Source organism: Equus caballus, chromosome 20 (genome assembly GCF_041296265.1).
Source record: "Equus caballus isolate H_3958 breed thoroughbred chromosome 20, TB-T2T, whole genome shotgun sequence".
NCBI lineage: Eukaryota > Metazoa > Chordata > Mammalia > Perissodactyla > Equidae > Equus > Equus caballus.
Genome location: NC_091703.1, coordinates 42,708,126 through 42,721,562, shown reverse-complemented (window position 1 = coordinate 42,721,562; position 13,437 = coordinate 42,708,126). Strand labels below are relative to the sequence as shown.

Genomic DNA, 13,437 nt, shown 5'->3' with positions numbered 1-13,437 from the left:
GTGCCTCGGACTAGCTATGAGACTTCAGGCAAGGAACCTAAATACTCAGAACCTCAGTTTCCTCTTCTATAAGATGGGATAACACTCGCTTTGCAGGTCTATTGTGAAAATGAGATGGGCTGAACTGAGCAGGTGCTTGGCCCAGCTCTGGCACATAGTAGGTCTTCAAGAGATGGCAGGGATTATCTGGCAAGTTTGAAGAGTAAGAGTTTATAAAGCCTTTGTGTAGTGGGCCAGCGGGAGAAGGTCAGAGAGCCCTGGGAACAGCCAGGCAGTGAGGGGACATAGCTCCCTGGGGTGATGGCAGCTAAGCTTAAACTCTCACCTCTGTATGCTCCTCAGGGACCTGCGTGTGTCCTGGCAGGTATGGGCTATGTCACCTTGCCCTGTGGTCCAGCTGCATAAATCCAAAGTGAGAATGTGTGAGTTCCAGATGACCAGAATCAAATGGTAGAGAGTCTACCGGGGTCCTGGGTCCCTCCACCTCATCAGCCTAAAATGGTCAGGAAGCCTACTGGCCTCTCATAAAGGTCAGGCAAACCACCCAACCTTGCTCTAGAGAAGACCACGAGTTCCGAAGCCATCCTTGGAGAAAGCAGGGGCCTGAGTGTCTGGTCCCCCAACCCTGCCTCCCTCCCAGGCCCCGCCCAGAGCTGTGGTAACCTGGGCAAGCAGACCAGGCCCCCAGGGTGTTCTTAGTCTAACCAGGAAGGCAAAACACAAGCACAAAAGACTTAGGAATACAGAAAAACACTGGGGGAAGAAAATCATTTTCTTTCAAAAGAGCTCATATATGCAGAGGGATCACGAGGTGATCTGAGGAATCCACATTCCACAGGGTTAATCCGGGGAGACTTTCTAGAGAGTGGTGATGGGTGGGGTTGCCACTTCATGTCACCCACAAGCTCTCCCCCAAAGTCCCCTCTTAGACCCTGTGGCCTGATTGAAGGAGAATAGGCACTTTTGCCTGAAATAGTAAATTTACATAACCTCGCAATCTTCGCGATGCCCCGCGCGGCTCTAGTTACAACAACAAGGGTTTTAGAACCGGAGAGTTTGCAATGGCAAAGGCAGAGGGAAAACCAAACAGAGCCCACATGAGGTTTTCATTTTCTTTAGCCACGTGAGAATGGCCCTGTAGATCCAGCTATAAATACCCAGCTGCCATTGCCACAAGCTGGAAAATCACACACACGTGCGTGCGCACACTCTCTCTCACACACACACACACACACACACACACACACGCACACACACACGGCAAGTCCCTTCAAACAGTTCGTGGGCTTAAGAATGCAAATCAAGTTTCTAAGAATATCTGTCTGCCCGGAGAAGATGCAGTGCTACTCTCCCCTCGCTAAGTGTCTTGTGCTGAGGCCACCTCCAACATTCTGATAGGTCTTGGGAAGATGTTGCCCCACAGCCATCACCAGGGTGCATGCAGAGCTGTCCCCACACACCCAGGCCAAGCTGAAGCCCGCCAGGGGCTGCGAGCAGGACTGAGGGGAAGGGTTTTAGACCAACTCCCTTAGACAGAGGGAGAGAGCAGCCTGCTTGACCCGGGACACCTGAGACTGGGCTCCCTACAACAGAGCCTGAGACAGAGCTTGCGTGTATGTCGTTGATTGAGGCTGTGCTCCCAGGAGAACCCAGAGAGGGCAGGGGAAGGACCTGGGAAGAATGTGGTTTGACGGGAGGTCTAGCTTCAGCCTGATCCTGGGGCAGCTCTGGGGGAAGTGCACGCCACACTGGCCCTCCGTGAGGCAGGGGAGAGCGGCTTCCATACCTTTTTCCCATTAGTCATTGGCCGCCCAACGCAAGGGAAGGGCAGGGCAAGATAACATAACTCCAGGTACCTCGGGGAAGGGGTTTCAATAACCAAGGGCAGTGCACACAGGGGCCAGCCTGCAGCTGGAGCCTCCCCAGCAGCCAGGACCTGCGCATGCTCCAACGGCCACTTCTACACTGGCCCCGCAGTCCCAGTGCCTTGTCTCTTAGAATTCATATTTTCTACTGATAGCAAACGTCAGTCTGTGGGTTTCTTTGCTTTGTTTATTTTCATTTTCTTTTGCATGGAACGTTTTTATAATTGACTTGCTGAAGAAAGAAGCAAAGGTTTGATCCATGGGGATCAGTGTGAATTACCCCCCGAATATCTCTCTCTCCTTCTTCCACACTAATAGGTCCCTGCTTTTATTTGAGGCACCAACATGCCCATTTAAAAAGTTTTCAGCTTCTCCCTAGACTCTGCTGCAGTTTGAGGTCTCTCTCTCCTTAACACAATGTTGGCCAGCTTCTGGAGAGGGCTTTCAGAAAAGCTCGTTAAGGAGACAGTTAGCTGGCATGGACTCTCTGTGCTCTGTCCTTCTCTTTCTTCCTGCCTGGATTGCAGATGTGAAGCTAGAGGTGACGCAGCCACCTTGTAACCAAGAGGCAATGAGCACAAAGACAAAAGTTTTATCAAAAGTGGGTCCCTGATGGCACTGTGGTGCCACTCTGCCAATACAGGACTGCATCTGCTGCACGTGCTGTATAAGAAAAAGAAAGAACCCACTCCACAGAGCCACGCCAGGCGGGTTTCCAACTATGCCACTGAACACAAATTCTAACTGATACACTCTAGTTCCGTGGGGTGTCCCATGGAAAAAAATCCTCTTTAGATAAATAAATTGAGAGAATACTAGTTTAAACAATGGGAAACCAGTCTCGTCCTGCATGCTTCTCTGCACATCGTGGCTCCGTGAGGGTGAGTACAGGGGAGGCGGAACTATTGCTTAAATTTCTTGAACCACAGAACTTTTCTTCCTAAGGTCAGTGTGAGAACCTGGTGTTTTCTCAAACGCAGTTTGGGAAACACTAGACCAGATGACCTCTTCTTGCACATTTCATGACTCCCCACCTAGAGGGGCCCAAGCAGGTGGCCAGGTCCACCAGCAGCCTCGGCATTCACCCTTCATGGGATACGAGTCTGAGTCAAAGAATCGAGCCTGTGAGGCTGGTTGGGAAAGGGCAATGAACTAGATAAATTAAAAGACTCAAAGGAGTGCCAAGTCTTCTGGAATTTTTGGGTGCTCACTCCTCTTTCTCAGCAGTGACTGGCTTTCACCCCAGGAATGATGATGGTGTTGACAACAGGCCACACTTATAAAGCATCTATGATGTGCGAGGCACTGTGCTTCACAGGGACAATCCCTTGCAATCCTTGCAACTGCCTAGGACAAAATACACCTTTAGTTTGCCCATTTTACAGATGAGGAACCTGAGGTCTATTGAGAGACGTCAAACATTTATCCAAGGTCACACGGCTACTTCGTGATAGAACATGGACTCTACCCACAAAGCCCACCAACTTGAATGGCTCCATTTCCCCACCTTCCTTCACCAAGTACACGTTTTGTTTGTATACTGTGAACTTTCTCTTGATATGTTATTTTCCAGGTGTCCTTATCTTTGGCATGTGCATCCCAATTTATATACTGCATTGGGAATTCTCAGGGGCAGGCCCTGTACCCCTATGAGTTCGGATATGTGATTTTCTCCTTTCTCTGTACCTTACCACAGTGTTTAGAGACCACGTCTCCACATCATAGGGCCGCTCAGTCAAGGCTGCCTCTCTGACACATATCACAGCCTTCACAGGAGGGGAGGTACGCTCAGGCAAGCCTTAGGGTGAGGGTAAGGAGTGATGCAGATGAAGGCAGAGTCATGAGGAAAACTCTGGAAAGATTAGCTCCCACTAAGGGCATCCTCAGCTTCACACGCTTATTCATCAGGGCGCTCAAGACCAATGTCACGTGCATCACTTGGATCGGGCTTGGACCAGGTCTTAAGTCCTCATCCTACAACTGAGAACTCCAAGCTCAATCACTTTAAGGTAGAAACATCCATTCTCTGGAGTGCAAAGTTTTTAGGGCATGACAAATAGCCAATCCCTAAGTCACACTCAAAACAGCTTCCTTTTCAAAGCATAAAACAATGTACCTGGCCCATAACCATAACCGTCAGTCCCTTTCCCTCCCAGACCCTCTTCCTGGCTTACCCATCTAAGCCTTCTGGAGTCAACCAGTCCAAAAACACAGCCCAAATTGCCCAAAAGCTATTACAGGTTGAATTATCCGAGTCTCCTCACTATGCCAGGTCTTTCTAGTTCCACGATGAATGTGTGTAGAAACAGCCCAGGCGCTGACTATTCTCTGTTGCTGCTCTACCTTCACGCCCTCCCCTCCCCTGCCACTCTCCTGCCTAGGGGGCTGGCCTCTCTGGAATGCATCACCCAGATTCTGGGGTTTCCAGTGCCCGGTGGGTGGGATTTGACCAGTGACTGGAGGATGGAAGGAGAGAGACCTCAGAGTGTTTACTCTCCCATTGTCTCTCTGCCAAGCCAAGGGTCTGGCAGTGACTGCTTCTCTAGGGCCACAGCTCCTGCTGAGCGGTCCTTCCTCTTCGGCTCCAGCTGGCAAAGGGCTGTGACCGCACCATTCTTCCCCCTCACCCTCCAGGTGTAGCAGTGCTAACAGCTTCCTGCTGTCGCTCGACCCTGGGTGCCTCAACATCTTCTCTAGTCCCATATCTCTCCACAAATAGTCCTCCCATGACATTCTTATCAGTTAAACCCTTTTGGGAGTGTCAACAGTTTTCTGCCCAGAGCCTGACTGATACAGACTACAATGCATACTTTCAGAGCAACCACACACCAGGATTTGCTCCCCAAAGTCCCAATTTCATGTGATTTTCTTCTTTTTAATGAAGGTGAATTATACGATGTATAAACGAGCAGGAGGCAAAGAGGAAAGCCAGTCCAGTGCTAGCGCCCGGTGCCAGCACCACACCAGCCAGAGGAGGAGCTCCCTGCCGCAGAACTCAGCATGGGGGTTCACCGGCTCAGTCAAGGACAGAGGCTGCATAATAGAGGACGGGGCACTCAAGGCCAACACAGTGTGTGTCACTCGGATTGGGCTCCAACCAGATTCCAAGGGAGAGGGGTCTGTAACAAACAGTAAGACACATGAAAGAGCTGAATCAACTGCATTTGAGTAAGACACCCCGGGAAGAAGTCAGCGTGGCTTCACCGTCAAGTACAAGAAAGTGAAGCAATTCCCAGTGGTGGGTACTTTCCCACTTCAGGGCAAGATGTTGCAAGAGGAACAGAGCAGTGGCTGTGTTAATGGAAGACAGAAGGAAGGGAGAACTTCACCGAAACCAGGCGGTCATGGTGGGAAGAGGGAGGTGCCTTCACCCTTGGGCAATGAGAAATACTTGAGACATGGGTCCCCTGTCCTCGTCAAAGGATGATGGCTGTGGTCACTTGTCAGCACTAGCAAGAAATCCCAGTAACTCCCAAGGGATGAGCTGAGACAAGGTTCTAGCAAAATGCTGTACAGAGAATGAGCCAGAGAGTTGCTGCGTGGTTTCTATTACTTTGACTCTAGTTTGCATCTCCACCAATATATCAAATATGATCCCAACAAATCCACAAGTCAGAAACAAACATCAAGACTTTTAGTTCAAAAACAGTGATTGCCATGTGCACACAGGGTCCAGTGTAGGTGTCTGAAGAACAGCCCACTTGAAGATGGTCACATCTACCTAAAATTTCCCATAGGGACCTGGAGCAAATGGGGAGCAGCTTTGTACCCACTCTCTTCAGCATGTCTATTTGCCAACGGGCAGAGGAAATGAGTTAGGAGCTTGTGCCCATTTTTGAAGCCAACCTTTTTTTAAACTAAAAACTATTTTAGCTATCTATAAAAGGTAGATAATAATAAAATAAACATATGTCTACCCATCACTCCATATAAGAAATAAAGCATCACAGATATAAATGGAGCCCCTTCGTACCCTCCCTGGTCTTCCTTTCTGCCTTCCTAGAGAGAACCACTTCTCTGAATTTAGCAGTTATCTCAAACTTGTTTTTATACTTTAATTATACACATATTTGTAAATAAAAGAGAGTGTTATTTTGTATGCTTTTAAACTTTATAGCAATAGCATCCTACCACAACTTGCTTTTTCCACTTAATATTGTTTCTGAGATTATACCTCGCAATTGCAGTCTACCTAGTGCCTTCATTTTCCCCCCACTGCGTTCCATAGTATTCCGTTGCATGTATATATCAAATTACGGAACCAATCTTCTGGTTGATGATAGACATTTGGGTTGCTTTCTAACTCTTAAAATCCATGCTACAGTGAATTTCCTGAACATACCTCCTTTTCACATGCATTAGAGTTTCTCCAGACTCACCTAGGACATAGGGTAAGTGCATCTTCAGCTTTACCAGACAGCACCAATTTGCTCTCCAGTGTTCATACCAAATTAATTCCCACCGTTAGTGAATGAGATTTATCCTCGGCTCTACATCCAATCTGATGAGTATAAATTTTTTTTTGCCAATCTGACAAGTGTGAAATGATATTTCCTTGTGATTTCAATTTATGTATTTCCCTGATTCCAAGTAAGGGTGAACATCTTTTCATGTTTATTATTCTATAGCACCATTTTAGTATTAGAATTACATTTGCGTGCTTTGAAAAACCAGAAGAATTTTTCTTTTAATTTATAAAAATTTGAACAAGTTGAGCGTTTCATCAGGCCTTCACTGGAAAACTTGGGAAGGGAAGAAGAGCTGTGGATGGAGGCAAAAGGAAGATTTCCTTTTGCATACTGGCTTTGAGATAGGGATTTTTAAAACAAGCCACAGCATTAGAGATGAAGCATGTGAAGCAAAAATTCCAACAATCCTTGGGCAACGTGGGGAATACATTTTTTAAGACCTTGTCAACATTGTCTAGGAACAATCCAGAAAGTTTTCATTGTGCCTTTTGCCTGTAAGACACGCAACTATATGGACAGCACAAATGGGCTGAAGGAACCATAGGAACCAGTTGTCCATCTTCCTGCTGCAGGAAACACCATGTATTTACCATCTCAGCAGATGAAATCACTCCTCTAATAACAGAAACCTGGAAGGAGATTCCATAACTTCCTTACATTCCCAAACAGTCTTACATGGAATCTAAATTTCTCAACTTTGAGCATCTCCTTCTCATAGCATTGATGACATGGAATAGTATCCTTGACTTGTAGGTCCTTCCCCAACGACACTGTGAGTTCTTAGAGGACTCATCTTAATACCTCCTCTCCCTGGCACAAGGAAGGATAAACTAGTTTGGAAATGCATGAGGGCAGGGACCACATCTCATTCAGCTTCAAACTTCCAGGAGGCATTCGACTTATGTTTCTTAAGGGAAGGAATTTCTTCCATACGAAACGTTCAGAGCTTTAAGAACAGAGCAATCGTGGAAATAAGCAAATCCTCTTGCTGAGAGTATAAAAGAAGTCTTAAAAAATACCTCTGAATGCTTCTTTTCCACGAAGCCTTCCCCGACTCCCCTGTCTCAAAACGATCTTTCCTCCTCTAACTACACATGGCATCAGCACTACATAGGACCTAGTATTCCAATGGAAAGCAAATTATTTGGCAAATAAGAATAATAAAGACTTACAAGCACATGCCATGTTCTAGGCACTGTTCTAAGTACCGTACATGCATTAATTTTGTCTTCTTTTGGGGGTAGGTACGATCGCTGTCACCACTTTACAGAAAAGGAAACTGAGTCTCAGGCAGATAAATACTTGCCCAAGGCAATTCTTGTAAGTGGTGGAATTTGAATTTGGACCCCAGCATCTGCACTAGAAGCCACTATGTTATATCAAAGCTACTGCTGGACATACATAAGCCCTTAAGTGTTTCCTGCTGTTATTTTAGTGAAAATGCAGCTGTGGGCTTAATGAGAAATTCATTATCCTCTGCATCCTTATCTTTGACACCCACATCCAATCCCTAAGGCCTTGGAAGAATTTGCTGATTCTTCCTTATTTATTAATAAAAGCTCCCAGTCACATGGGCTCGCCACACAGGCACTGTCGGCCTCAATTTAAGAGACTAGAGGTCCCCGAGGGGAGTGAATTTTGCTCACCAGGACTCATTCCACAGGACCTGCCTCTGCACACAGTGCCTTACTCACGGGGTTTCTCAAATAGTTGTCGGACCACCACAACCACCAACTCAGAAGGATACAGCACTTCGCAGTGAACTGAGCACTTTTCACAGACCCTACCTAACAGCCCCCAAGCAGTCCTATGCCACAAGTATTACCATCATTTCCGTTATACACAGGACTAAAACTAAGGCTCAGAAATGCTGAATCGCTTATTGAAGGCAGTTCAACTAGTTGGTGGATGGCTGAAATTCAAACCTAAGTCCTTCCACCAAATCCCACGATATGTCTTCTGCTCTTCGTGAAGTTGATCCCTTTTATCCTTGTCCTTTGCGTGTACACACACATGCACACATACACAACTGACTTCTCTTTCTGGACCAGTGGAACAGGAATCAGATCAAAAGAAGAGGAAAGAATCTACACGGAGCTCTTGTTCTATGAACTATGAATGAATAGTGAATGGGCACATGGATAAGGGATATGTATAGTCAACAAATATTCCCTGAGTGCTAACCCTGTGCCTGTCACCAGGCTAGGGGCTGTAAATACCACAGTGACTAAGGCACGGCCCTAGCCTTCTAGGAGCTTCTAGGCCGTTGGCACATGCATCTCAATGGTAACTGCACCTGTCAATGGAAGCTCACCTTGTAAGAGCCCCGTGTGGGTAGGGAATGGTGTGGAGAGGGGAAGAAGCAAGCCAGACCCTGTTTTAGCATAGACAGAGGAGACTACATGTACATCGCATCGGGGCAAACTCCAGACAGCATTCTGAAAGAGTTAAAAGGAAGCTGGACAGCCCCACTGACCAGGAGAGTGAGGCCCCATTCAGACTCCCAGAGGGTGAGCACATGTCCAATTTCCCCAGGGACAGTCCCAATTGACGCCTGGTTCCCCACTGTCCCATCTGGTTAGTGCCCCTTTCACTCTTGAAAGAGTCTTGGTTTAGACAGTAAATTACATGCTCGCCCTTGCCTTCCAGGAAATTTATGACTTTCTCCAACTGCCCCTGGGCAGGAAAACAATCTGGCTTCCCAAGGTCGTTGAGATGCCTTATTTCTATTCCTTTTTACAGAGCTTCTCACAGCCACCACCCCACTGCTGGCACAGGTTCTAGGGGGGCAGCTCCCACGTCTGTGTCTGTTTCTCTCCTGTGTTAGCACTGAAGCCAAAACTATTCACCATCGGATCTCAAAGTGCACAGGCTCTGGATCCAGGCATACCTGTTTATATTCTGACTCTGACAGTTTCTGTGTTTATGATCTTAGGCAAGTCACCCAACCCCTCTGAGCCTCAGTTTCCTCACGTGTAAAAGGGGGTGAGAACGCCAATCTCACCTCATGGGATTGCTGTGAGGACTTGGTGGGGTAGTGTAAGGGAAAACACCTGGCACAGGGCTTGGTATAGAGGACCCACACCCCCCCACCCCCTACCCCCTCAGGCTTTCTAGAACATGTGAGCTCTCAGATAGATATAAAGCATGTAGAGAATACGAATGTCTCAGGAAACCCAGTATATTTTTAAGTTTCAAGCGCCTGCACTACCGAGTTGGAACTGCTTCCTCATCTTTACAGAAAATGAGAAACATGGAAAAACCACTTTATAAGACTGGTTGCCAACATCTCCTAAGCTAGACACATGCATTCCCTATGACCCAGCAGTTCCGCTCCCAGGAACACACCAACAGAAATGCAGTCGTATGCTCACCCAAGGACAAGCGTACAAGTGTTCATAGCAAAATTATTCACAACAGCCTTGAACTTGGATCCTACCCAAATGCCCATCCACAGAAGAGTGGATAAATAACGTGTGTGCAGTTACATAACGGAATACTACACAACGATGAGAAAGACTGATTTACACAACATCACGCCGAGCAAAAGCAGCCAGACACAAATGAGTACACACTGTATGATCCCATTTATATGAAGTTCAAGAGCAGACAAAACTAATGCACAGTGTTAGAAGTCAGGACCATGGAAGGGTTGTAGCCAGAAGGGGGCATGAGGGGCTTCAGGGGTGGGGGCAGCGGGGAGCTTCGGAATGTTCTATTTCTTGATCTGGACGCTAGTTACATAGATGTGTTCAGTTTGTGAAAATCCATTGAGCTATATACTCATAAACTGTGTGTTTTTCTGAATCATGTTAAACTTCAGTAAAAAGTCAAAATAAAATTTTTAAATGTAAAACATTTCTATTTTTGGTAGAAAGTTGAACAGACGAAGTAGGCAGTAGACACTTTGCAAAAGGCAGTGGGATATTTTATTTAATAAATGCTTGCTGAGCCCCAGTCCTGTGCCAGGCGCTGTGCAGGATGCTGGGCCAAAAGAGCGAACGAGATTTGGTCCCTGTTCTTCATCATCATCTCCATCATCATTATCATCGTTCCTAAGACTTCCTACGTTTACCATGTGCCAGCCATGCTTTCAAGTACTTATTTTTTCTTCTTACCAAATCATGCATTAACTTCATCTTCATAACAACCCATTTTACGGATGAGGAAACCAAGGCACAGAGAGATGAAGTAACTTGTGCAAGGCCACAAAGCTAGCGAGAAGTGGAGCCAGAATCTGAACCCAGGGCCTGTCCTCTGAACCAAAGCTTTATACTCAGAAATCTAGCTGTTTATCAGCTCTGGGAGCCCCAGCTTCCACATAGGAAGCCACAGACCTCAATAACCTTACCTCTGTTCAGGGCTGCCATGATGGTAAATTATCAACCATCTTGCAAAGGCAGAGGCAGTTCCTAACTCTACATCTGGGCAGCTGCCAGCCCAACGCCAAATGATAGGGAACAGACTGATAAATATATTGACAGAGATTAAAAAAGAAGAGTTAAAATGGCTTGGCCCTTCTACTGCCCAAAGTCCACAGGAACTCTGAATTGCCTTCAAACTAACTTCAAAGCTGCCTCTGGCCCTGTGGAAATACTGACTGACCTGGAACCACTCCCTCCCCTCGCTGCCCAGTCAGGGCATCTTGAGGCCGGGGGCTGAGAAGGCTGGGAGGCAGTGAGGGAAGGAGTGTTGACACCGACCCCCAGGAATGTGGTCAGATGTGGAGCTGTGCGTCTGGGTCCCCAAATCTGGCACATAGAGCATCCATCACACAGGCAAACTTTGCTTTGGCACGAGGGCGGGTGACCAGTGTACATAACCTGAAAAGCGGAACGTTTAACACACGCTGCCAAAGATCGCCCATGCTCGGGACAAAGCAGGAAGAAACAACACCCATCAGAACCACTCAGATCCGGCAGAGACCCATGCGGGCAGGAAGGCGGCTCCCAGCAGGCCAGCAGGGTCCTCTGAGACCGATCCCTTTATATTACAGAAGCACCCAGAAGATGAACAGGAATTCCCAAAGGACAACTTGTCCATCCCCCGTCTCTAGGCAGGACGGCAACAAAGCCACCTGGTCATGCTTTCACCAAGATACACCCACACCCCTCAGCCTAGCATTGGGGTTGGGGGCGGGGCAAATGCAAATTTGGCAATAAAATCAAAACATTTGCTCAGTCTTCCCAGTTATGACAAACTCTATTTGTAATCCGTTGGATCTCACCTAGAAAACACACAAAATAGAGCACAAGCAAAAAGTATACTTTGTCATACTCCAACATGGCCACCAACAATTACCTAGAAAATGATGGACGCCTCCCAAACAATTTCATCTAAAGTAGTCAAAATTTCTGGCGCAGGCAGAGGGTTATTCGGAAGGGCTCTTGGAATCAACTACTCGTGGGAGGGAAGGACAGATAAGAGGTGGCATAGGAAGGGAGACGTGGAACAGCCAGGCAGCCCCAGTGAAGGCCTCAGCCAACACCATGGGGAGCCCTGAAGCTGGGATGGGCTTTAGAATTTCCCCGCACTGGTACAGAGAGCCCAGGCCTTCACCACTCCCACCAGTCACTGGCGGCAGGCAACCCAGGAGGGGAGCGTGGGCAGAAGTGACTGTAGGGGGCCAGCCCGGTGGCACAGATGTTAAGTTCGCATGTTCCGCTTCGATGACCAGAGTTCGCTGGTTCAGATCCTGGGTGCAGACATGGCACCGCTTGGCAAGCCATGCTGTGGCAGGTGTTCCACATATAAAGTAGAGGAAGATGGGCATGGATGTTAGCTCAGGGCCAGTCTTCCTCAGCAAAAAGAGGAAGACTGGCAGCAGATGATAGCTCAGGGCTAACCTTCCTCAAAAAAAAAAAAAAAGAAGTGACTGTGGGCAGGGCAACTCTCTTCAGCTGAGGCAGTTCCAAGAAGGGCTGACCGCTGCCAGCACTGCCTGCCGCTGGGACTCAGTCCAGAATGGGAATCTGGGTGGCACAGACCAGTGTCCACTCCGTGGGGATTTGGACCCAGTCAGGAAAATTGAGTGTAGAGTCCACAGAGCTGACCATTATACTACACTGCCTGATTTGCTCCATCAGGACTGTCCTCCAACCTATCAGTCTTTGATATTTCCTGCTGCGTTTCTGGCATAAATTCCATGAATGAGGAGACCCAAGGAGGGAAGGCTAAATTTGATGAAAAGGGGGTGGGGACAGCCACAGGGCCTGATGTTCCATAGTTTCCCCAGGCGCACACATAACATGTAGTCATACCCAGGATGGTCACCAGGCTAGTGCCAAAGCAAAGCTTTCCTGGGTGACGGATGGTTGGCGTGTCAGATCAGGGACGCAAATTGGTGAGCATCCAGAATGAAACCACATTTAATAACTGACTGACGGAAAAATAAACACCCCTTCAAGGGTGGCATGATCTCAAATATACAGAGCTGCGTGTGTCTAGGCATAAAGAAATCAGAAAAAATAAAAAAGAGCTTGATCCATTGCAGGGATGACCTTGATACATGGACCAGGAGAAGAAAAAGTATGCTTCAGAGTAATGTGCACAGATTCCATTTCAGGGAAAAAAAACACTCAGACAACAAGACCTCATTATACCTGTACACACACCTATAATATTTGTAGGAACAAAAGAAAAGATAAGGGAAGGGTATGATTCGAGCCTATTAATATTAATTGCCAGGGTGTGGAGGGAGGTAGAGATGCTATTCATTTTCCATTTGTCTTTTCGTATTTCTGCATGATATTGATTCACTTGTTTAAGCAAAGAAGAATTATTTTCATAATTGGGAAAAATCAAATAAAGAAGACATTTTAAAAACTTAGCAGTGTTGCACCATGGGCACCGGGAGGCCCGATATGAAATTGTGTATTTCATTCCCTCTCCCCCTCCTCCTCTTAGGAGGCGGTTCCTAATTGTCCATTTGGGGGTGATCAAAAGGAATATTTAATTCAAGGCCAAGATTTTTCTGTGCCCTCCCCTTAACCATTAGAAGAGAACTTTATCTTAATATTATTCCACACACAATATATATCTGCCACCAAAATAAATCTGCCACTAAAATCTATAAAAATTATGCAACACATTCTGTAGTCCAG

General features: G+C 47.0%; 1 protein-coding gene across 13 annotated transcripts in view; it reads right to left on the bottom strand.

The window, feature by feature from the left end:
* DAAM2 (dishevelled associated activator of morphogenesis 2) overlaps window positions 1-13,437 on the bottom strand; it is a 105,284-nt gene that overhangs the window by 84,967 nt on the left and 6,880 nt on the right. For 2 of the 13 annotated variants that reach the window (XM_070245539.1, XM_070245544.1), the window contains exon 1: window positions 326-397. The exons of the other annotated variants lie outside the window; for them this stretch is intronic. The gene's annotated coding sequence lies outside the window, so the exon portion shown is untranslated. Of the gene's footprint in view, window positions 1-325; window positions 398-13,437 lie in introns of those variants that run through there. 13 annotated transcript variants of the gene reach the window in all.